This window comes from Theropithecus gelada, chromosome 15 (genome assembly GCF_003255815.1).
Source record: "Theropithecus gelada isolate Dixy chromosome 15, Tgel_1.0, whole genome shotgun sequence".
In the NCBI taxonomy this organism is placed as follows: Eukaryota; Metazoa; Chordata; class Mammalia; order Primates; family Cercopithecidae; genus Theropithecus; species Theropithecus gelada.
The window spans coordinates 48,390,050-48,415,372 of record NC_037683.1 but is presented as its reverse complement, the minus strand read 5'-3'; the positions used below and the strand labels follow the sequence as shown (position 1 = coordinate 48,415,372).

General features: G+C 42.9%; 1 protein-coding gene and 1 non-coding gene across 3 annotated transcripts in view; both read left to right on the top strand.

The window, feature by feature from the left end:
* Positions 1-25,323, top strand: part of UBE2R2 (ubiquitin conjugating enzyme E2 R2) — a 114,399-nt gene that overhangs the window by 46,417 nt on the left and 42,659 nt on the right. The gene's annotated exons all lie outside the window — the stretch shown is intronic.
* LOC112608798 lies at positions 12,461-12,586 on the top strand. Its single transcript, XR_003116082.1, has one exon. It is a non-coding gene; the product is annotated as a U4atac minor spliceosomal RNA (small nuclear RNA).

The window sequence follows — 25,323 nt, the reverse complement described above, 5'->3', positions numbered from 1 at the left end:
GCTGAGGTACACGAATCTCTTGAACCTGGGAGGTGGAGGTTGCAGTAGGTGGAGGTTGCAGTGAGCTGAGATCATGTCACTGCACTCCAGCCTAGGCGACAGAGTGAGACCCTGTCTCAAATAAAAAACGTTTGAACAAGCTAGTCTTCAGTAATTAGGTAATAACTGTCTTCTGCAGTTTTAATTTTAAAGGATCTATTTTGTGTGCTTTTTCAAAAGCGATAACGTATTTAAGGTAAACTTGAATGTTATTTGATGGAGTAAAATATGGATTGATGAGAGGGTTTTAAATCTTTTCAGTCTGTTGTTTCTTTTCCAAATGACTGTCCCCAGAGATACCATTTGTTACTCCCCTCCCTTCCTTCTTTCCTTTTTTTTTTTTTGTGACGGAGTCTCACACTGTCGCCCGGGCTGGAGTGCAGTGGCACAATCTTGGCTCAGTGCTACCTCCACCTTCCAGGTTCAAGCGATTCTCCTGCCTCAGCCTCCCAAGTAGCTGGGATTACAGGCACCCGCCACCATGCCCGGCTAATTTTTTGTATTTTTAGTAGAGACGGGGTTTCACTATGTTGGCCAGGCTGGTCTTGAACGCCTGACCTCATGATCCACCTGCCTCAGCCTCCCAAAGTGCTGGGATTACAGGTGTGAGCCACCATGCCTGGCCTGTTGATCCACTTTAATAGTGGATAATAAAGCTTTATTGCTTATCATTTGGTATGATAAACAACCAAAGTTAGTGATTCTGATTTCTTCTTCTTTTTTTTTTGAGACGGAGTCTCGCTCTGTCACCCAGGCTGGAGTGCAGTGGCTGGATCTTAGCTCACTGCAAGCTCCGCCTCCCGAGTTTACGCCATTCTCCTGCCTCAGCCTCCCAAGTAGCTGGGACTACAGGCTCCCGCCACCTCGCCTGGCTAGTTTTTTTTTTTGTTTTTTTTTTTTTTTTTTTTAGTAGAGATGGGGTTTCACCGTATTAGCCAGGATGGTCTCGATCTCCTGACCTCGTGATCCGCCCATCTCGGCCTCCCAAAGTGCTGGGATTACAGGCTTGAGTCACCGCGCCCGGCCTGATTTCTTCTTTATTCTCTTTTGCCTTTGCCATCATTATAACCCAGACTTTTGCTCCTTCATATCTGGTAGTTTAATTTAACCCTATTCGGTTGTCATGCATACCTCATATCCAGAACTTCTTTCGTTATGTTAGCCCCTGCTTAAGGATTTGGGAGTGTCTTTCCCTGGTGACTAAATTAGACAGGACTGCCAAAAATAGTATAGGCAAACTGCTCATTTCTTTTCTTGTCAAAAAAATACATGTTTGACATATATTTCTGTCTTTGGCTCAATTATATGCTGTGTGCTCTCATTTTTTCCCACTAGTATACAAAAAAATGCGATCCTATATTTTTTAAAAGTTGCTGACACACTTTGCTTATAGGAGTGGTTTTCTAGCTAAGCTTCTCAGAATCCTCAAAAATCTATGAATAGTCTGGTAAGTAGTAGAGTGTATTTCTTCTTTTTGGCTTGTGTCCTTTGCCTGTTTTACTATAGAAGGGTTTGTCTTTATGTCTTGATTTAGAAACACTCATATAACCCTTTGAAAAAAAATTTAAACATTTCCCCCATTTTGTGGTTTTGCCTTTTTAAACATAAATGGTATGTTTTGTTATATAGAATTGTTTAACTTTTATTTTATAAAATTCATCTATTATTTTCTTTAAGGTTTTTAATCTTTGGTGTCATTTCTCAAAAAAGTAACACTGGCGTGGTGGCTCACACCTGCTTTGGGAGGCCTAGCTGGGCAGATCATGAGGTCAGGAGATGGAGACCATCCTGGCCAACACGGCGAAACCCCATCTCTACTAAAAATACAAAAAATTACCCAGGCATGGTGGTATGCACCTGTAGTCCCAGCTACTCAGGAGGCTGAGGCAGGAGAATCACTTGAACTCGGGATGCAGAGGTTGCAGTGAGCCAAAATCGTGTGACTGTACTCCTCCAGCCTGTGCAACAGAGCGAGACTCCCAAAAACAAAAACAAAAACAAAACAGGAAAAAAAAAAGAAGAAAAAGAAAGTACATGATAGTCTGGGCGTATAATCCTAGCACTTTGGGAGACCAGAGCAGGTGGATCACCTGAGGTCCCAGCTTGGTCAACATGGTGAAACCCTGTTTCTACTAAAATTACAAAAATTAGCAGGGCGTGGTGGTGTGTGCCTGTAATCCCAGCTATTTGGGAGGCTGAGGCAGGAAAATCACCTGAACCCGGGAGGGGGAGATTGCAGTGAGTCGAGATCAAGATTGCACTGCCACTTACTTCAGCCTAGGGGACAGAGAGAGACTCCGTCTCACCGCCCCCGCCCCGCCCCCCAAAAAAAGTGCATGGTAGATTTAGGGTTTTTTGTGAAAGATTTAGAAAGAATATAATTGATGTTTATTTTGTACGTTTTGGAGTTGATGCGCATTATCATTTTAAACTTTTATTAAGGACATTCTCCTAATATGGGGCAAAACTGATTACTAATTTTATTGGGTGTTGTTTGTTTGTTTTTTTGCGATGGAGTCTTGCTGTGTCATTCACTCTGCTGGAGTGCAGTGGCGTGATCTCGGTTCACTGCATGCTCCACCTCTCAGGTTCAGTGGATTCTCCTGCCTCAGCCTCCTGAGTAGCTGGAACTACTGGCATGTACCATCACGCCTGGCCAATTTTTGTATTTTTAGTAGAGATGGGATTTCATCATGGCTCACTGCAACCTCTGCCTCCTGGGTTCAAGTAAGATGGGGTTTCACCATGTTGGCCAGACGCCTTGAACTCCTGGTCTCAAGCAGTCCTCTTTCCTCAGCCTCCCAAAGTGCTGGTATTACAGGTAGGAGCCACCATGTCCGGCCTGATTACTAATTTTATCTGCTAATGTTCATATATATAAGTATGTGAGGTGTTAAAGATACCTCATTAATAAGGGCAGAAAAAAACGGAAAGGAAAAACTTCCTTAGCACTAGAATGTCTTCTTGTGGTGGAAAGCAGACAGGCCTTTTAGCTTTGAACTCCTGTGTTCAGATCAGTTACCCAGGATGTCTTATCCTGACTGTTAAGGATCACATTTCTTAGATTAGCCATAACAAACCATCCATGAGTTATATGTATGTAACACATGGTAATAATAATAGAAACTCGGAGAGCCCAAAATGCTAAATAATTCTATTGTTATTAGTAATTAAATCAACTATTTAAAAAGTTGTTATGAAAGTAATAACATACTTTGAACCTTTTCAGCTCTTCTGGAATTACTCCCACATTTCTAAATAGTCTTAATTTACCTTTTAAGAGGTGGGGTCTTGCTTTGTCGCCCAGGCTGGAGTGTGGTGTTGCAGTCATAGCCCACTGCTGCCACGAATTCCTGGGCTCAAACTGTTCTCCTGCTGAAGCCTACTGAGTAGCTGGTACTGCAGGCCTGCCACCAATCTCAGTTAACTTAAATTTTTTTTTTTTTTGAGACAGAGTTTCACTCTTGTTGCCCAGACTGGAGTGCAATGGCGTGATCTTGGCTCACTGCAACCTCCGCCTTCTGGGTTCAAGCAATTCTCCTGCCTCAGCCTCCTGAGTAACTGGGATTATAGGCGTATCCACCACACCCGACTAATTTTTGTATTTTTAGTAGAGACAGAGTTTCGGTGTGTTGGCCAGGCTGGTCTTGAACTCCTGACCTCAGGTGATGCGTCCACCTTGCCCTGCCAGAGTTCTGGGATTACAGGCGTGAGCCACTGTGCACGGCCAGCTTTTAAAATTTTTTTTCTAGAAATGGGGTCTTGACATGTTGCCCAGGCTGGTCTTTGAACTCCTGGGTTCAAGTGATCCTCCCACCTTGACCTCCCGAAGTGCTGGGATTACAGGTGTGAGCCACTGTTCTCAACTCCCTTCCTTTCTTCCTTCTTTCCTTCTGTCCTTCCGTCCTTCCGTCCTTCCGTCCTTCCGTCCTTCCTCTTGCTCTGTCACCTAGGCTAGAGTGCAGTGGTGTGATCTCAGCTCACTCACTGCAACCTCTGCCTCCCAGGTTCAGCGATTCTCCTGCCTCAGCCTCCCAAGTAGCTGGGACTACAGGCGTGCGCCACCATGCCCGGCTAATTTTTGTATTTTTTAGTAGAGACGGGGTTTCACCATATTGGCCAGGCTGGTCTTGAACTCCTGACCTTGTCATCTGCCTGTCTTGGCCTCCCAAAGTGCTGGGATTACAGGTGTGAGCCACCACGCCTGGCCTTCTAAATATTTTTAATGCCGCTTTTCATTTTTAAAATTTCTAGTTTGTTGTTAACTATCATACTTCCAATAAGGAAGATGAGGATTTCTCTCATTACTGTAACACCCCATCCCATAAACATACTCATTAGCTCCCCATATTTCCAGTAGTTACAGTTTGGTTTAGACTGATTTTCAGTGTTTACATTAATATGACTATGTAAATAATAGTTCTGGTTGAACCATGTCATACACCATTATTACCTTTTCTTACACATGTAGTCTAGTGTTTTGTTTTTTGTTTTTGCTGGAATTCCTCTTCATCCCTCCACATTTAGTTTTTTTTTGAGATGGAGTCTCAGTCTTGTCGGCCAGGCTAGAGTGCAGTGGAGCGATGTCGGCTCACTGCAACTTCCATTTCCCAGGTTCTAGTGATTCTCCTGCCTCAGCCTCCCGAGTAGCTGGGATTACAGGTGCCTGCCACCACACTCGGCTAATTTTTGTATTTTTAGTAGAGATGGGGCTTCATCATGTTGGCCAGGCTAGTCTCGAACTCTTGACCTCAGGTGATCTGCCCACCTCAGCCTCCCAAAGTGCTGAGATTATAGGCATGAGACACCGGTGCCCGACTCACATTTAGTTTTCTAATGTGCTTATCAGTAATTCATCCCTGAACTCTCTTTAAATACACATGGTTATCATGCTTAACTGGAATGTAATTAACTTTTTTTTTTTTTTTTTTTTTGAGACAGAGTCTTGCTTCCTTGCCCAGGCTGGAGTGCAGTGGTGCGATCTCAGCTGACTGCAACCTCCACCTCCCAGGTTCAAGCAATTCTCCTGTCTCAGCTTCCCTAGTAGCTGGGACTACAGGTGCCTGCCACCACGCCCAGCTAATTTTTGTATTTTTAGTAGAGACGGGTATCACCTTGTTAGTCAGGCTGATCTCAAACTCCTGACTTCAGGCGATCCACCTGCCTGGGCCTCCCAAAGTGCTGGGATTACAGGCGTGAGCCACCGCTCCCGGCCCTTAGATATCCTCTTTTGTGAAATGCCTGTTCAAGTCTTTTGCTCATTTTTTGGTGTTTTTGTATTTTCCTTATTCGTAGGAGTTCTTTATATACTGTGCATATTAAATCATTTGTTGGATTGTGTGTGTGAATCCGTATACATATATTGTGAATAACTTCTTCCACCCTGTGGCTTGCTCGTTCCCTGTTTTAATGATTTTTTTGATGAAACAGAAGTTCTTGGTTTTAGTAAAATCAAAATTATCAATGTTTTCTTTTATGGATATTACTTTTTGTGTCCTGTTTTAAAACTTTTGTCCCCTCTAGTGTCCTAAGTATTCCTGTTTTTTGTGGTGGTAAAATATATATAACATAAAATTCACTATTTCAGTTTTAAGTGTATAATTCTGTGATATTAAGTGCATTCACAGTGTTGTGCAGCCACCACCATCATTCATTCCCAGAAATCTTTTCATCTTCCCAAACTGAAGCTCTTTACCCTTTAAACAATAACTCCTTCCCTCCTCTCTTCGGCCTCTGGTGGCCACTGTTCTATTTTCTGTCTTTCTGAATTTCACTATTCTAAGTGCCTCTTATAAATGGAATTATGCAGTATGTGTCCTTTTGTTACTGGTGAATTTCAGTTAACACAGTTTTCGAAGTTCATTCATGTTGTAGCATGTGTCAAAATTTTCCTCCTTTTTGAGGCTGAATAACATTCCACTGTATATGTTGCCACATTTTGTTTATCCACTTACTCATTGATAGCTACTTGGGATGCTTCCATGTTTTTTTCCTTTTTTTTTTTTTTTTTTTCCCTCCCTGCTATTGCGGATAAGCTGCCCTGAATATAGGTATGCAAATATCTATTTGAATCCTTGTTCTTCATCATTTTGGGCTGTGTACCCAGAAGTGGAATTTCTGGATCATATGATAATTCTGTTTAATTTTTTTTTTTTTTTTTTTTTTTTTTTTTTAAGAGATGAAGCTTTGGTATGTTGCCAGGCTTGAGTACAGTGGCTATTCACAGGTGTGATAATAGTACACTGAGACCTCAAATCAGGGGCACAAACAATCCTCCTGCTTTAGCTTCCTGAGTAGCTGGGACTACAGGCTTGCACCTGTCTGTGTCTGGCTGGTGTCTAGTGTACAAGTCTTTTGCTTCCTTGATAAAGTTTATTTCTAAATATCTTCTTCTTTCTGGTGCAGTTGTAGATGAAATTGCTTTAATTTCTATTTCGGATTTGTTGTTAGAGTATAGAAATGCAGCTGATTGTTTTGGGTACTAATGTGGATGCTGATTTTGAATCCTTCCACTTTGCTGAATTTATTATTTCTAGCAGCTTGTATATGTGTGTGTATAATCTTTAGGATTTTCTATGAAGAACATCATGTCATCTTCAAGCAGAGGTAATTTTACTTCTCTCCAATTCAAATGCCTTTTGTTTCTTTTTCTTGCCTCATTGCTCTGGCTAGGACTTAAAGCATGAAGATGATCTTTTGTTTTCTTCTGGAAACTTTGCAGTTTTAGTTTTGCAGTTAAGTCTATGATCTATCTGTAAATACGTGAGACAAGAGTCAAGGTTATTTTTTCTATATAGAAAATATAGAATGTAGATATCCAGTCAGTCCAGTGGCATTGAAAAGACTATCCCTGAACAAAGGCACCACTGCAGTTCAGTGGTGCCTTTGTTGTAATATTAGTCTGTTTCTGGATGCTGTCTTCTATTCCATTTGGTTGTTTGGCCTTGCACCAATAGCACAGTCTTTTTTTTTTTTTTTTTTTTAAAAGACTGAGTTTCACGCTCGTTGCCCAGGCTGGAGTACAATGACATGATCTCGGCTCACTGCAACCTCTGCCTCCTGGGTTCAAGTGATTCTCTTGCCTCAGCCTCCCAAGTAGCTGGAATTACAGGTGCCCATCACCATGCCCAGCTCATTTTGTATTGTTTACCATGTTGGTCAGCCTGGTCTCAAACTCCTAACCTCAGATGATCCGCCCTCCTTAGCCTCCCAAAGTGTTGGGATTATGGGCGTGAGCCACTGCGCCCAGCCAGCACAGTCTTTTTTTTTTTTTTTTTTGAGAAGGAGTCTGGCTGTGTTGCCCAGGCTGGAGTGCAGTGGCCGGATCTCAGCTCACTGCAAGCTCCGCCTCCCGGGTTCTCGCCATTCTCCTGCCTCAGCCTCCCGAGTAGCTGGGACTACAGGCGCCCGCCACCTCGCCCGGCTAGTTTTTTGTATTTTTTAGTAGAGACGGGGTTTCACCGTGTTAGCCAGGATGGTCTCGATCTCCTGACTTCGTGATCCACCCGCCTCGGCCTCCCAAAGTGCTGGGATTACAGGCTTGAGCCACCGCACCCGGCCAACACAGTCTTAATTACTATAGCCTTATGATGTCTTGAAATCCGGCAATGTATGTCCGAATTTGTTGTTCTTTTTCAAAATTGTTTTGTTTTGGTTATTCTATGGACTTTGCATTTTCATACAATAAATAAATACGTATTTATAAATTTTGGTATCATCAGTTTCCACACAGAAAACCTGCTGGAATTTTATTGGAATTGCATTCAATTTGTAGATCTATTTGGGGACAATGAACAACTTAATAATATTGAGTCAGCCTATGGAATGTGTTGTATATCTCTCTGTTTATTTGGGTCTTTAAAATTTTTCTTTTCGGTATTTTATAGCGATTACACACATATACCTATAGATTTATTTCTAGGTATTTGTTATACTACTGCATGTGGTATTTAAATTTTTATATTTTATTTTATTTGAGATGGAGTTTCGCTGTGTCACCCAGGCTGGAGTGCAGTGGCACGATCTCGGCTCACTGCAACCTCTACCTCCTGGGTTTAAGCAATTCTCCTGCCTCAGCCTCCCAAGTAGCTGGGACTACAGACACGTGCCAGCACACCTAGCTAATTTTCTTTTTTTTTCTTCTTCTTCAGTAGAGATGAGGTTTCACCATGTTGGCCAGGATGGTCTCGATCTCCTGACCTTGTGATCTGCCCACCTCTGCCTCCCAAAGTGCTGGGATTACAAGCGTGAACCACCGCGCCCGGCCATAATTTTTCCTTTTTTTTTTTGAGACTGGGTCTCGCTCTGTCGCCCAGGCAGGAGTGCAGTGGCGTTAGCTCACTGCAAGCTCTGCCTTCTGGGTTCGTGCCATTCTCCTGCCTCAGTCTCCTGAGTAGCTGAGACTACAGGTGCCCGCCACTATGCCCTGCTAATTTTTTGTATTTTTTTAGTAGATACGGGGTTTCACCATTAACCAGGATGTTCTCAATCTTCTGACTTCATGATCCGCCTGCCTTGGCCTCCCAAAGTGCTGGGATTACAGGCGTGAGCCACCGTGCTCGGCCCATAATTTTTATTTTTAACACCGCCCCGCCCCTTTTTTGTTTTTGGAGACAGTCACGCTCTGTTGCTCAGGCCGGAGTGCAGTGGCGTGATCTCAGCTCACTGCAACCTCAGCCTCCTGGGTTCAAGCAATTCTCCTGCCTCGGCCTCCCAATTAGCTGGGATTACAGGTGCGTGCCACCACGCCCGGCTAATTTTTTTGTGTTTTAGTAGAGACGGGGTTTCACCACGTTGGACAGGCTGGTTTTGAACTACTAACCTCAAGTGATCCACCCACCTCGGCCTCCTAAAGTGCTGGTATTACAGGTGCGAGCCACCGTGCCTGGCCAAAGACCCCCTCTCCCCACCCCGTTTTTTATAATTTGAATTCCCTCCCTGTTTGGCCTCCTATTCTTCTTTTACGGATTTTATATCTTAACATTCTGAGAACATAAATTACATTTTTTGAGATTTTTTTTTTTTTTCTCCAAGGTGTTTTGTTTCCTTTTGTGTTTGCCTCTAAGAATTTCTGGAAATCCATCTTGTTTGTTCATATTTAAGAGTCAGGTACTGAAAAGCAGATGAAAAGTTCAGCCCTGTGTGAAAGGCAAAATTTGTGAAGTGTTTAATGTTACTGTATGGTAATACAGACTGGGCTGATCTGTTTGGGAGGCCCCTATCTATTATTGTTTTGTGTGTTTCCTCTGTGGGAGATGATCAGCTACCTCAGAGAGGAATCTCTTCTCCTGCATGGTATGTATACAGATTTGATTGTAAATGTTGGAAGAGACAGGTGGAAAAAGGGAGTCTAGGATCTTACAATTCTGTAGTTAGATTTTTTTCTCTATTTTGATTTGTTTCCTGATCCCTGTGTTTCTGGTTTAGTTGTGACAGAGTAAACCTCTAGTCTTTAGTGTGGTGTGGGCTAGTCCTTGGTTAGCCTGGGATAGAGGCTCTGTCTACAATATTTTTATTTTTATTTTATTTTTTTGAGACAGAGCCTCACTCTGTCACCCAGGCTGGAGTGCAGTGATTCTCCTACCTCAGCCTCCCAAGTAGCTGGGATTACAGGCATGTGCCACCATGCCCAGCTAATTTTTGTATTTTTAGTAGAGTCAGGGTTTCACCATATTGGCCAGGCTGGTCTTGAACTCCTGACCTCGTGATCTGCCCACCTCGGCCTCCCAAAGTGCTGGGATTACAGGCGTGAACCACCGTGTCTGGCCATCTGTCTACTCACTTTTGACCAGTCCATCAATTAACCAGCATTATTTGCTGTCAGTGCCTCCGGTTGATGAGTTTTTCCCTGGTTCTGTGGAGAAAGTAAGCCTGTGCCTTGGTTTTCTGCCCACAGTCTGGTCTTCTAAAGTATTTACTACATATTTTTCTGGTTTCCAACTTCCAAAATTTTGTTTCTTTTGGGTCCTCCCATTTGTCCTCATGGGTCTATGAGTTTAAAAATAAAAATCCCTTTTCTGTAAACTTAGTAAACCTAGTTTGTGAGGAGGCAGTAGTAAATATGTATGTTCACTGGTTTTTTACCAAAAGTCCAAATGTTTTTTTCTACTGTTCCATTACCCTGCTGTTGGTTCTCTAGCATTTGTTTTTGGGAGGAAATGGCTTTACTTTCCAAGCTGAAAGAAACATTTTTTAATTACTGCATTAAAAAAAATACAGAGGAGGCTGGGCTTGGTGGCTCAGGCCTGTAATCCGAGCACTTTGGGAGACCAAGGTGGGTGGATCACCTGAGGTCAGAAGTTCGAGACCAGCCTGGCCAACATGGCAAAACCCCATCTCTACTAAAAAATACAAAAAATTAGTCCGGCATGGTGGCACACGCCTGTACCCCCACCTACTTGGGAGGCTGAGGCAGGAGAATTGCTTGAACCTGGGAGGTGGAGGCTACAGTGAGCTATCGTGCCATGGTATTCCAGCCTGGGTAACAGAGCAAGACTGTCTCAAAAACAGAAAACAAAAAAGAATGTAGAGGGCCAGGCATCGTGGCTTACACCAGCACATTGGGAGGCTTAGGCAGGTGGATTGCTTGAATCCAGGAGTTCAAGACCAGCCTGGGCAACATGGCAAAACTCCACCTCTGCAAAAAATTTTTTAAAAGCTGGCTGTGGTGATTCACATCTGTCTGTGGTCGCAGCAACTCAGGAAGCCGAGGTGGGAGGATTGCCTGAGACCGGGAGGCAGAGGTTGCAGTGAGCTGTGATCATACCATTGCACTCCAGCTTGGGCAACAGAGCAAGACCCTGTCTCAAAACAAAAATAAAGGCTGGGCGCGGTGGCTCACACCTGTAATCCCAGCACTTTGGGAGGCTGAGACGGGTGGATCACGAGGTCAGGAGATCGAGACCATCCTGGCTAACACGGTGAAACCCCGTCTCTACTAAAAAAAAAAAAAAAAAAAAATTAGCCGGGCATGGTGGTGGGCGCCTGTAGTCCCAGCTACATGGGAGGCTGAGGCAGGAGAATGGCGTGAACCCGGGGGACGGAGCTTGCAGTGAGCTGAGATCACGCCACTGCACTCCAGCCTGGGCAACAGAGCGAGACTCCATCTCAAAAAAATTTAAATTAAATTAAATTAATGAATAAAAATTAAAAAATACAGAGAACTATCAGTATTAATATTGAGACTACAATAAAGTTTCCTTTTTAAGGTCTGTGCTTTTTAGAGTCTAGTAAGAGCACAGGGATTTCCTGTTATTTATATTTCATTTTTATTTTGAGATAAGTATTATAGTAATTCTAAATTAAACTTTTTTTCCGGGTTCAAGCAGTTCTCCTGCCTCAGCCTCCCGAGTAGCTGGAATTACAGGCGCCCACCACCACACCTGGCTAATTTTTGTGTTTTTAGTAGAGATGGGGTTTCACTATGTTGGCCAGGCTGGTCTTGAACTCCTGATCTCGTGATCCGCCTGCCTCAGCCTCCCAAAGTGCTGAGATTACAGGTGTGAACCGCCGCGCCCAGCCCCTAGACTGGGATTTTTAATTAAGATTCATAATTTTGAGACAGGATAGTTCCCTTGAACCCCCTTCGCGGGCGGAACTGGGGTGGTTCGTTTCACTCCGCCCTCTGCTGGCCACTATTGGCGGGAGGGAGCGTGCGAGCAAGCGAGGCAGTGCGGGAACTGGAGCGAATGAACCAGCGGGTCGCTACTCTGGTAGGTGCAGGCTCTGTGAGGGCCCGCAGCAGCGTCCAAGCATGTTACAACCAATGCTCTTTCAGCTCTGCAGTCCAGGGCCTGCCAAGTGCCAGCCAACTCAGTGGAGGGTCAGTCCGGATGGTGGCCTCTGACCTTTCGGCACCCTGTTCTTGTTTGGTGTCCAGAAAGAATCAGGTCACACGAACTGTTTGAAAGGTGATGAATGCAGAAGACTTTATTGAGCAGTGGGTGGCTCTCAGCGGAAAGGGAGGCTGGAAAGGGGATGGGAAGGTGATCTTTCCCTGAAGCCGAGCTGTCTCTGGCAGGCCCCTCTCCGAAGTCGCACTGTCTGAAGATAGCGGAAATTTTCTGTAGTCTCGTATGCTCAAGCTGCGTGTACCCTTGACACTCAGCCGCGTGTGTTGCTCTGCCAGCTGAAGTCTTTTATGGGCACAGGATAGGGGCGGAGCAGGCCAAAAAGGCAACATTTGGGCTGAAAAATAGGGTCAGCTGTTTTCACTTTGGGCAAACTTAAGGGTGGGGCTTAGCCAGGATCCCAGCCCTTCTGTCAGTTTGACCTTAAAACCTGCAGCACATTATATAGCCTCACTGGGGGGGATGTGTGTATACACACTTTTCTTTCCCACATACTATTATTGAACAATTTAAAGATTTGTAGTTGGCAGACTTTTGACACTTTCAGCAAGTTAATAAGAAAGCATGTTTTAACCACCCTTTTCTTGGGGTTGCGCTACTATCCAAGGAGTGCATAGCGAGGGCAGCACTGCTAATGCCTACACAGCACTCCCACCTCAGCTGGAGCTTTGCTTTACCTTGGTGCAATTTTTGGAAAAATGAAAACCTGCTCTACCCTCCCCCCCAAAAATATGTCTTGATTGCGTTTGCTGATGTTATGTTGGAAACATATCCTATGGCAGATGTGAGCTGATGACAGAGCAGAAAAACTCAGCAGTGGGAATATCCTCATTTCACACTAAATCCAGGCACAAATCCAAATATAACAGTAAATACTACATTTGCCATCAACTGAGCTATTACCGAGTACAATTATATTTAGGACTAGGAAACTTTTTCACCTATTTAATAGTATGTTAATAAATAGGTAGCAGGAATAATTGGGAGATATTTAATTATTCATATGTAATTGTTTTTTGGCCAGGCATGGTGGCTCACGCCTATAATCCCAGCACTTTGGGAGACTAGGGTGGGTGGATTGCTTGAGCTCGGGAGCTCAAGACCAGCCTGGGCAATACGGCAGAATCCTGTCTCTACTAAAAATGAAAAAAACTAGTTGGGTGTAGTGGTGCAGCCCTCTAGTCCTAGCTACTTGGGAGGCTGAGGTGAGAGGATCGCTTGAACCTGGGAGGTGGAGGCTGCAATGAGCCCAGATTGTGCCACTGTACCCTGCCAGGGCGAGAGACCCTGTCTCAAAATAAACAAAAACTTAAGTTGTTTTGTCACTGTTGAAATCCCATCTGAAAATAATTAGTAGGATAACAAAATTTATTTAATACTGCATGTTGGGGGGGTTATCTAAATTTTGCTCCAAGTCAGTTTATACTTGGTTTTATGTATTTACATACACAATGTTTTATTTATTTTTTTATTTTGAGACAGAGTTTCGCTCTTGTTGCCCAGGCTGGAGTGTAATGGTGTAGTCTCGGCCCACTGCAATCTCTGACACCTCCTGGGTTCAAGTGATTCTCCTGTTTCAGCCTCCTCAGTTGCTGGAATTACAGGTGCCTACCACCACACCTGGCTAATTTTGTATTTTTAGTCGAGATGGGGTTTTCATCATGTTGGCCAGGCTGGTCTATGGAACTCCTGACCTCAGGTAATCCACCCACCTCTGCCTTCCTAAGTGCTGGGATTACAGGCGTGAGCCGGCACATAACGTTTTTTAATGACTTTATGGTTATGCATTTTAGGATATATCTTTCTTTGCCCAAATATTTATTATTTATTATTATTATTATTTTTTGAGGCAGAGTTTCGCTCTCGTTGCCCAGGCTGGAGTGCAATGGCGTGATCTTGGCTCACTGAAACCTCCGCCTCCTGGGTTCAAGCAATTCTCCTGCCTCAGTCTCCTGAGTAGCTGGGATTATAGGCATGTGCTACCACGCCCAGCTAATTTTTGTATTTTTAGTAGAGACTAGGTTTCACCACGTTGGTCAGGATGGTCTTGAAGTCTTGACCTCATGATCCGCCCGCCTTGGCCTTCCAAAGTGCTGAGATTACAGGTGTGAGCCACCGTGCCCGGCCTTATTTTTATTTTTTTGAGATAGAATCTCGCTTTGTCACCCAGGCTGGAGTGCAGTGGCATAGTCTCAGCTCATTGCAACCTCTGCCTCCTGGTTTCAAACAATTCTACCTCAGACTCCCCAGTAGCTGGAATTACAGGCCTATGCGACCATGCCTAGCTGCTTTTTGTACTTTTAGTAGAGATGGGGTTTCACCAGGTTGGCCAGGCTGGTCTCAAACTCCTGACCTCAGGTCATCTGCCCACCTCGGCCTCCTTAAAGTGGTGAGATTACAGGCGTGAGTTACCATGCCCAGCTTTTATTTTTATAATGTGCTACGTTTGGGGAGAATAGGAAACCAAGGAAAGTTATGATGAGGGTACATTAAATTAAAAAGAGAATCTTGGGAGGAGCCAAGAAGTATGAGAAAGAGTGAGTACAAAAGTTAGAGCATTAGGAGAGAGTGAAATTGGAGAAGCCCAGGAAATAAAGTGGTTCAAGAAGACAAAATGATAAATGGGAAAATGCTTTTTGGTAGTCGTAGATGACTAGAAAATTATTCCTCAATAAATAGGTCATATGCATTTATGTCTATATCTTCTTTTTTTTTTTTTTTTTTTTTTGGAGACGGAGTCTCGCTCTGCCGCCCAGGCTGGAGTGCAGTGGCCGGATCTCAGCTCACTGCAAGCTCCGCCTTCCGGATTTACGCCATTCTCCTGCCTCAGCCTCCCGAGTAGCTGGGACTACAGGCGCCCGCCACCTCGCCCGGCTAGTTTTTTTGCATTTTCTAGTAGAGACGGGGTTTCACTGTGTTAGTCAGGATGGTCTCGATCTCCTGACCTCGTGATCCGCCCGTCTCGGCCTCCCAAAGTGCTGGGATTACAGGCTTGAGCCACCGCGCCGGGCCTATATCTTCTTAACTATTAATTTCACAACTGAGTGATGAAATGATGCAATTAGCTCAATGGCTGACATATAGTAAACACTTAATGAGTATTATTTATCACTACTTCCACCTGTCATTGTTCACTTACTCCCTCAATATAGAAAACTGAGAGTTGTCCTTGAATTTTTCCTTCTCCTCAATCCCAATATCAAATCAATTACTGAGTCTCATTGACTATACTTCCTATATGTCTCAAAAATACATTTTCTTGTGTTTATTCCAACTGCCTCTGTCTTTGTTCACATGTGTAAGCCTTTCTGCATTACATTATTTTTCCCTTTGCCTGTAAGGTCCCTTTCACCTTGGCCTCAATACTTGGCTCAAGTAGCACCCCTTTGTAAATTTTACCTGAATGTCTCAGCCAGAATTAGGCATTTATTTCACAGTGCTCTTTTAGCAAGTAGTAGAGATTTCATTTGAGGCACTTAATTTGTAGGCATTTATTTGCATTCCTGTCTTTTAATTTAAACATAGCCATTCAGGCATAGTGTTCTAAATGTGTTTGTTTCCTACCTCCCATATTGATACATGGTAACATGATTGGTTTCCAGTTAACAATATGTTGATAAATTGAATAAGTGAAAAAATTTACGTAAATAGTGTTTATATAACTAAAAATAGGTGTCTGATGAGTTTGGTGATTTCATTGAGGGTACACTTAGTCCATTGTCAGGGTGAATTGAAACTTTAAAACTTAATTTAAATAGGATACACTTGTGAGTGGTTCAAGCATTTTAGGGAGGACATATGTGGTAATGGTACAGAAATATATTTTGGAGGTACTTGTTCTTTTTACTTATTTTTAATTCTATTTTTGTTGGACTAGGGGAAGTACTCGTTCTTACGAGTTTGCTTATTAGTCAATAAAGATGTAAGGAGTTGCCCAAAAAAGAGCCTCTCAAGGTTGTAATTAACTTCTGTAACAATTGCTTCTATTGAGGTGTGATGTCTCAGATTCATTTCCTATATTTCTTTTTTTTTTTTTTTGAGACGGAGTCTTGCTCTGTTGCCCAGGCTGGAGTACAGTGGCATGATCTTAGCTCACTGCAACCTCCACCTCCCGGGTTCAAGCAATTCTCCAGCCTCAGCCTCCTGAGTAGCTGGGACTACAGGCGCATAATACCATGCCTGGCTAATTTTTTGTATTTTTTTAGTAGAGACGTGTTTTCACCGTGTTAGCCAGGATGGTCTTGATTTCCTGACGTCGTGATCTGCCTGCCTCGGCTTCCCAAAGTGCTGGCATTACAGGTGTGAGCCATTGCGCGTGGCCTATTTATAGGTTAAATTCAAAACTTTACCTCATGAATAATTTTTTTTAAAGACCATTTTTTAGCTGGGCATGGTGGCTCAAGCTGGGATTACAAGCATGAGGCACCATGGGAGACTGAGGCAGGAGGATCTGTTGAGTCCAGGAGTTCGAGACCAGCCTGGGGAAACATGGGGAGACTGTCTCTACCAAAAAAAAAAAAGAGTTATCCGGGCATGGTGGTGTATACTTGTAGTTCCAGCTATTTGGGAGGCTGAGGCAGGAGGTTCACTTGAGCCCAGAAGGTTGAGGCTGCAGTGAGCTGTGATCTAGCCATGGCACTGGACTTGGTGACAGAGTGAGACCTCGTTTCAAAAGAAAAAGACCCTCTTTCAGAGCAGTTTGTAGGTTAACAGCAAAATTCAGAGGAAGTTACACAGGATAATTTTTTTAAATGGTAAACTTCAATATTTAAAAATTGAGGCTCCAGGCACGGTGGCTCACACCTGTAATCCTGGCACTTTGGGAGGCCGAGGTGGGTGGATCACCTGAAGTTAGGAGGTCAAGACCAACCTGCCCAACATGGAGAAACCCCATCTCTACTAAAAATAACAAGATTAGCAGGGCATGGTGGCACGTGCTTGTAATTCCAGATATTCAGGAGGCTGAGGCAGGACAATTGCTTGAATCCGGGAGGTGGAGGTGAGCCAAGACGGTGCCATTGCACTCCAGCCTGGGCAACGAGAGCGAAACTCCATCTCAAAAAAAAAAAAAAAGGATTTCGTGTGTGTGTGAATTTCATTAGCAGATACACTTCAGTACACTTGCTTAACAGTTTCAGAAATAAATGGTTAAGGTTTCATAATCAGGCCAGGCTCTGTGGCTCATGCCTGTAATCCTGGCACTTTAAGAGACTGAGGCAGGTGGATCACTTGGGGTCAGGAGTTTGAGACCAGCCTGGCCAATGTGGTGAAACCTCATCTCTCCTAAAATTACAAAAAGTAGCTGAATGTGGTAGCAGGCACCTGTAATCCCAGCTACTCGGGAGGGTGAGACAGGAGAATTGCTTGAGCCTGGGAGTTGGAGGTTGCAGTCAGCAGAGATCACACCCACTGCACTCCAGCCTGAGCGACAGAGCAAGACTCCGTCCTAAAAAAAAAAAAAAGAAAAGGAAGATCTAATATCATAGATACTACTTTCACTTAAGTGGACCTGTAGATAAATGAAAGTAACTTTTCTCTTTAATTTTGTGCTGCTGTTTTTTTCTCCCACCCCTTAGCACAGCAATGGTGAAATGTCTCCTAGGTCATTTAGGGCTGGACAACCAACTGTGACTTCTAGATATAATGAGCTATTACTAAGTTATTATTTTTACAGTTTAACAGATAGCATGATTAAGCAAAAGTTTATTGATAACTTGAATAAAAGGTTACTGCCGAAAGAACCAGTGCTTACCTATATGCACTGTATAACTGCAAAGTAAAGATGGTAATTCCACAGGTGACCTAAACATAAGACTCCTTAAGGCTATCAGACTTCCTAAGGAAGTTCAGTTATAACTCATAGATTTCATCTGTACACAATTTCGAATGAAAAATATCCTGTAATTTCTATTAAAACTTTTTTTGCGGGGGGGACCAGATCTCATTCTGTCAGGCAGGCTGGAGTGCGGTGGTACCATCATGGCTCACTGCATACTTGACCTTCCAGGCTCAAGCGATACTCCTACTTCAGCATCCTGAGTAGTTGGGACTGTAGGCTCAAGCCGTCTTGCCTGGCTAAGTTAAAAAAATTATGGTGTGTGTGGAGACTGGGCTTCACCATGTTGTCCAGGCTGATCTTGAACTTCTGGGCTCAAGCGATCCGCTGGCCTTGGCCTCCCAAAGTGCTAGGGTTTCAGGCATGAGCCAACCATTGTGCCTGGCCTAAATTTTTTTTTTAAGACAGAATTTCGTTCTGTTGCCCAGGCTGGAGTGCAGTGGCATGATCTCCACTCACTGTAACCCCTGCTTCCCAGGTTCAAGCGATTCTCCTATCTTAGCCTCCCAAGTAGCTGGGATTACAGGTGCCTGCTGCCACGCCCAGCTAATTTTTGTGTTTTTAGTAGAGATGGGGGTTCACCATGTTGGCCAGGCTGGACTCGAACTCCTGACTTCAAGTGATCTGCCTGCCTCGGCCTCCGTAAGTGCTGGGATTACAGGCGTGAACCACCGTGCCCAGCCTTAACTTAGTTTTTATATTTTCAAACTTGAGTGTATCATTCCAGATGTCACTTTTCAGTGCAAAGTGTATAGACCATTGTATAGAAGATTCACAAGTGAAAAGTCTTTTTTCAGTTTATAAAAATAATAACATGTTCATTATATCAGTCATAAAGAAGTTATAATAGTTCTTTAAATGCCTCATTCTTCCTCCGTTGCCCTTTGTTCCTGAGCTAATCATTGTTAATGGTTAAGAATGTGTCTTTTCTGTCTTTTTAAATATATGCACAATGCATATGAAGAATTATATGTACACACACATTGTTTTTATATATGTATACATATTTATTATTATTATTACTATTATTATTTTTTTTGTAGAACTGATATGTTGCCCAGATTGGTCTCAAACTCTTGTCCTCAGGCAGTCCTCCTGCCATCCCCTTCCAAGGCCTCCTGGGATTACAGACATGAGCCACTGCACCCAGCCTGTTTTTTAACAGATAGATAGATGGATGGAGCATAATTATTTTAAAATAGCATCTGCCTATATACTGCTTTGCCTTTTTCACTTAACACGTCTTGGGTATATTTCTGTATTGGTATGTACTGGTCTAGCACACCTTTTATAAAGGCTACAGAGTGTCAGAGGATATTACTACTGCTTAGTATTTCACAAAGCTGAGTTTACGGCTTACTTAAAGTAAAGAGGGTATTGCTGATCAGTTGATCTCTTTTAGACGAGACTTATTTTACATGGGGTTTTTGAGAAGCCTGAAGTTCAAGAATTGGTGGATACGGGCATGATGGATTGGCATTCACTGTAGAAGCATGGTTGCTTGGGTGAGACAGTTATTGATATACTTGGTTTTCAGAAATGTGTTCATTGAAATGACTGTGTTCCCAATTGGCTAGCTTTCAGAAACAAGGGGCTATCAGTAGTGGGTATCACTGATAGGTTTACTTGCAAAAACGTGGTTACTGAGTGAAGTTGTTTAAGTGGATTTAAAATTGGTTATTGTGGTTCTATAGCTATAGAGCTGTTAGGTATTGATTAAGCAATTTAAAACTCATTCTGGTGGCTATTTATGTTACCATGGCTACAGAACAATCAGTCTTTTGCTATTAGTGTGGGAACTCCGTTTTATTCTTGCAGAGACTGAAGATTGTCTAGATCTTTACTACTGTTGATTCGTATTGAAAATGAGGTTTAATATTTTTCTCCTTTAAAGTGAGGTGTGATTTTTAAATTCATGTGTCCACAAGCATCTTCATCCAGAGGGACAATCATTTTTCCCTACATTATTTGAATCCTTTCCATAGTTATTTGCAATTTTAAAAATTGTCTTCTGAATAAACATGTTCTAATCTGTATCATTGATCTACTTGTGTGTCATTTCATCATTTAATTGTTATAGCTTTATAGGATGCTTTTCCATCCACTGGGAAAAATTCCTTCCTATTGCTTTTTATCAGAAATGTTATTTTCATATATTTTTGCTTTCACATGAACTTTAATTATTAGAGACAAGATCTTGCTTTGTCAGCAAGGCTGAAGTGCAGTGGTGTGATCATAGCTCACTGTAATCTTGAATTCTGCTCAAGTGATCCTCCCACCTCAGCTTCCCAAGTAGCTCGGACTATAGATGGGTACCACCATGCCTAGCTAAATTTTTAAAAATGTTTTTGAAGAGGGTGTTGTTATGTTGCCCAGGCTGGTCTTGAATTCCTAGGCTCAAGTGATCCTCCTGCCTTGGCCTCTCAAAGCGCTGGGATTACAGATGTGAGCCACCATACCTGGTCTCACATGAACTTTTAAATCACCTTGCCATGTTCCATCTTCTTCACTTGGTTAATAGTTGCACCGATTGTATCATAATGGTGTGATTATGCTGGTTATGCAAAACACCCTAACACTTAAAAAAGTAATTATATATTAGTTTTTTTGTTTTTTTTTGTTGTTATTGTTTGTTTTTGAATCAGAGTCTCACTCTGTCACCCAGGCTGAAGTGCAGTGGCCCAATCTTGTCTTACTGCAACCTCTGCCTCCTGGGTTCAAGCGATTCTTGTGCCTCAGCATACCAAGTATCTGGTATTACAGGCACGTTCCACCATGCCCGGCTAATTTTTGTATTTTTAGTAGAGACAGGGTTTCTCCATGTTGGCCAGGCTGTTCTTGAACTCCTCACCTCAGGTGGTCCATCCGCCATGGCCTCCCAAAGTGTTGGGATTAAAGGCGTGAGCCACCTTGCCCGGCCTAGTCATGTTATTAAAAAGGTTTTTGTATCTTTGAAATTTTCCATTATACGAAAGCAGAAGTAGGGGTATGATAAACTATGTACCCATTACTCAGCTTCCATAAATAACTCATGGCAAATCTTGTTTTATCTTTATCCTACCTGCCCCCTCCTCCATTTTATTTTGTAATTAATTTCTACTTTCATTTGTGAAAATTTCATAATAGTTTTTTATTTGTTTGTTTGTTTGTTTTAAGATAGGGTCTCAATCTGTCTCCCAGGCTGGGGTGCAATATCAGGATCATAGCTCACTGCAGCCTGGAACTCCTGGGTTCAAGCAATCTTCCCACTTCAGCCTCCTGAGTAGCCAGAACTATAAACACACACCACCATGACTGGCTAATTTAAAGAATTTTTTTTGTAGAGTTGAGGATCTCGCTATGTTGCTGAGGCTGGTCTTGAACTCCTGGGCTCAAGCTGATCCTCCCACCTCAGACTCCCAAAGTGCTGGGATTATAGGCATTAGCCACTGTACCCAGCCTCAAAATGTATTTTTAAAATATGTTTTATTTTGTTTTACTTTTTTTATTTTAATTGGCCAGGCTGGTCTTGAACTCCTAACCTTGTGATCCACCTGCCTCGACCTCCCAAAGTGCTAGGATTACAGGCTTGAGCCACCGTGCCCGGCCAAGTTTTGTTTTACTTTTTTTTTTTTCTTTTTTTTTTTTTTTTTGAGACAGAGTTTTGCTGTTGTTGCCCAGGCTGGAGTGCAATGGCACTGGCTCACCACAACCTCCACCTCCCAGGTTCAAGCGAATCTCCTGCCTCAGCCTCCCTAGTGCTGGGATTACAGGCATGTGCCACCACACCTGGCTAATTTTTTGTATTTCTAGTAGAGACAGGGTTTCTCCATGTTGGTCAGGCTGGTCTCAAACTCCCGACCTCAGGTGATCCGCCCGCCTTGGCGTCCCAAACTGCTGGGATTACAGGCATAAGCCACCATGCCCGGCTGTTTTACTTTTTAAAAAACTTGAAATAGGCCGGGCACGGTGGCTCAAACCTGTAATCCCAGCACTTTGGGAGGCCGAGACGGGCGGATCACAAGGTCAGGAGATCCAAACCATCCTGGCTAACCCAGTGAAACCCCGTCTCTACTAAAAAATCCAAAAAACTAGCCGGGCGAGGTGACGGGTGCCTGTAGTCCCAGCTACTCGGGAGGCTGAGGCAGGAGAACGGCGTAAACCCGGGAGGCGGAGCTTGCAGTGAGCTGAGATTGGGCCACTGCACTCCAGCCTGGGCGACAGAGCGAGACTCCGTCTCAAAAAAAAAAAAAAACTTTAAATAAAAATTACCATAGCACCAACTAAATAACATATATTTTTGAGACCTAACTGTAATACTATTATCACAACTAAAAAAGCTCATAATTCCTTGATATCCAGTCAATGTTTACATTTCCCTTGTTCTCATAAATTTAGTTTGTTCATATCATATCCTGAAATTACTAAGATCTATAATGGGTAAGAGCAAATTTTCTAATATGTTGAACTTTATTTTCCCTTTTACTTCTTGTGGAAAATACTTTAATATTTATTAATGCTCCTGAATACAATGAAAATGATTTAACCTTTGATTTGATGATTTAAGATTATCTTAGAGCCAGGCATGGTGCCACGTCCCTGTAGTCCCAGCTACTCAGCAGGCTGAGGTGGGAAACTCACTTGAGATCTTGAGTTTGGGCAACATAGTGAGACCCTGTCTCTAAAAGATAAAAAATAATTGTGTCTTGGGATCCATTTTTGAAGGTTCTCTTAAAATTTGTATATGATTCTCATGATAACTCCCTAGGGTCAGTGTTTTACGCCATTTTATATAAAAAGGAACTTGAAATCTAGAGATTTAAATGAGTTGACCTAAGGTCAGAGGCCTAGCAAAGACAATGCTTAGAATTGTGCCTGACAAATAAAAGATAGAAAAATGTAAATTAAATAGTCAAGAATCATGCCAGGGCTACAACATAGGGTTACTGATTCTAGTACCTTCCCTTCTTCTTTTAAAATCGTTATATTCTGAATATAACTGAGATGGTATGAGATCTCATATTCATGTTTACAGCAAGTTATATCTTACTTATTTCATAAAATTTCAAAAAGGAAAGAAATTTCAGTGACAAGTTGGCTGACGTAGGAGTATTAATATATATATGAGGTAATACATAGATAACTATAGGTCACCATATACATGTGAAATAGTATGTTTAAATTGTTAATAAGGGCTGCATGGTGGCTCACACCTGTAATCCCAGCACTTTGGGAGGCTGAGGCAGGTGGATCACCTGAGGTCAGGAGTTGGAGACCAGCCTGACCAACATGGTGAAACCCCATCTCTACTAAAAATACAAAAATCAGCCAGGTGTGGTGGCGTGCGTCTGTAGCTACTTGCGAGACTAAGACAGGAGAATTGCTTGAACCCAGGAGGCGGAGATTGCAGTGAGCCGAGATTGCACCACTGCACTTCTGCCTGGGCGACAGAGCGAGACTCCGTCTCAAAAATAAATAAGTAAATAAATAAACAGTTAATAATGTTCGGAAAACTAAGTAAAATAATAGAGATAGAGATAAAATTGTATAATCTCAGGGAAGCATTACAGCAGGATATTCCCCCTGAATATTAACTTCAGCTGAATAGTTGAGGATTGGAAACTCCACCGAAGGAGTTCTTAGTACAATTTAAATAGCCTTACTAGAAGCACACCACCCAATGTTACCTCTTCTAGTGGTAATGTAAGCATACTTTAGGCATGATGCTTTAAAAAAATCAATCATAAGGCCGGGCACAGTGGCTCACGCCTGTAATCCCAGCACTTTGAGAGGCCAAGGCCGGCGGATCATGGGGTCAGGAGATCGAGACCATCCTGGCTAACACAGTGAAACGCCGTCTCTACTAAAAATACAAAAAATTAGCCGGGCGTGGTGGTGGGCGCCTGTAGTCCCAGCTACTCGGGAGACTGAGGCAGGAGAATGGCTTGAACCCGGGAGGCGGAGCTTGCAGTGAGCCAAGATTGTGCCACTGCACTCCAGCCTGGGTGACAGAGCAAGACTCCATCTCAAAAACAAATACAATACAATAAATAAAGAGTTCGAGACCAGCCTGACCAACATGGTGAAACCCCATCTGTACTAAAAATACAAAAATTAGCCAGGCGTGGTGGCGCCTGTAATCCAAGCTACTGCAGAGGCTGAGGGAAGAGAACAGCTTGAACTTAGGAGGTGGAGGTTGCAGTGAGGTGGGCAACAGAGTGAGACTCTGTCTCAAAAAAAAAAACACAAACAAAAACTCAAACAAACTACCTCTAGAATAAAGTCAAAAGCGTCACATTAAAACTACTTATGATTTTTTGTTTGTTTGTTTTTTGAGACCGAGTCTCGCTCTGTTGCCCAGGCTGGAGTGCGATGGCATGATCACGGCTCACTGCAAGCTCCGCCTCCCGGGTTCACGCTATTCTCCTGCCTTAGCCTCCCAAGTAGCTGGGACTACAGGCACCTGCCACCCACGCCCTGCTAATTTTTTGTGTTTTTAGTAAAGATGGGGTTACACTGTGTTAGCCAGGATGGTCTCAATCTCCTGACCTCGTGAATCCGCCTGCCTCAGCCTCCCAAAGTGCTGGGATTACAAGCATGATGGAGGTAGTATTTTTTAAAAATTGTATAGTAGATAATGGTCAAAAAGCTGAAAGTTCAAGAATAATTCAAAATATTAGACGCTTAGAGGAAATACAGAAACCCCATTAATACTACTAACCAATATTTATTAAGATTTAAGTAGAATATAATTAGGTTTGGTAAGGCTCTAAGAAAACTTAATTCCATAATCATCAAAGTCTTAAGGTTGGTATTAATCTTTCCAGTTGTCTTATTTAAAGCTGGTAGTATTATAATCTATGGGCAGGTAGGTAAAAGAGATAAAACAGTGAAAATTAGCAATCTATAAAACAGCCTTCACGATTCTTGCCTCTCCCTCCCTCCCTCCCTCTCCCACATCCATCCGTCCGTCCGTCCATCTATATCTATCTATCTATCTATCTATCTATCTATCTATCTATCTATATTTTTATTTATTTATTTTTGGAGATGAAGTCTTGCTCTTTGCGCCCAGGCTGAAGTGCAGTGGCATGATCTTGGCTCACTGAAAACTCCACCTCCCGAGTTCAAGTGATTCTCCTTCCTCAGCCTCCTGAATAGCTGGGATTACAGGCGACTGCCATCACGTCCAGCTGACTTTTGTATTTTTTTTAGTAAGTGATGGGGTTTCACCGTGTTGGCCAGGCTGGTCTTGAACTCCTGACCTCAGGTTATCCACCCGCCTCAGCCTCCCAGAGTGGTGGGATTACAAGCGTGAGCTACTGTGCCTATCCACCTATTTATATTTTTATATCTTTTAATTTGTCAGGCACAGTTCTAAACATTGTTCAAGCGTTACCTCATTTAATCCTCATACAAACGCATTAAATAAGTACTGTTATCCCCTTTTTACTGGTGAGGAAACTGAGATATAAATTAAGTAATTGAGCAATACGCAGTGGCTCTCGTCTATAATCTGTCCAGGAGAATGATGGCTGTTTGGACCAGTGGCACAGTTCCAAACTTACTAAGTAATTTACTGAGGCAGTTGTAAGTAAAGGAAGGCAGGCCAGGTGCAGT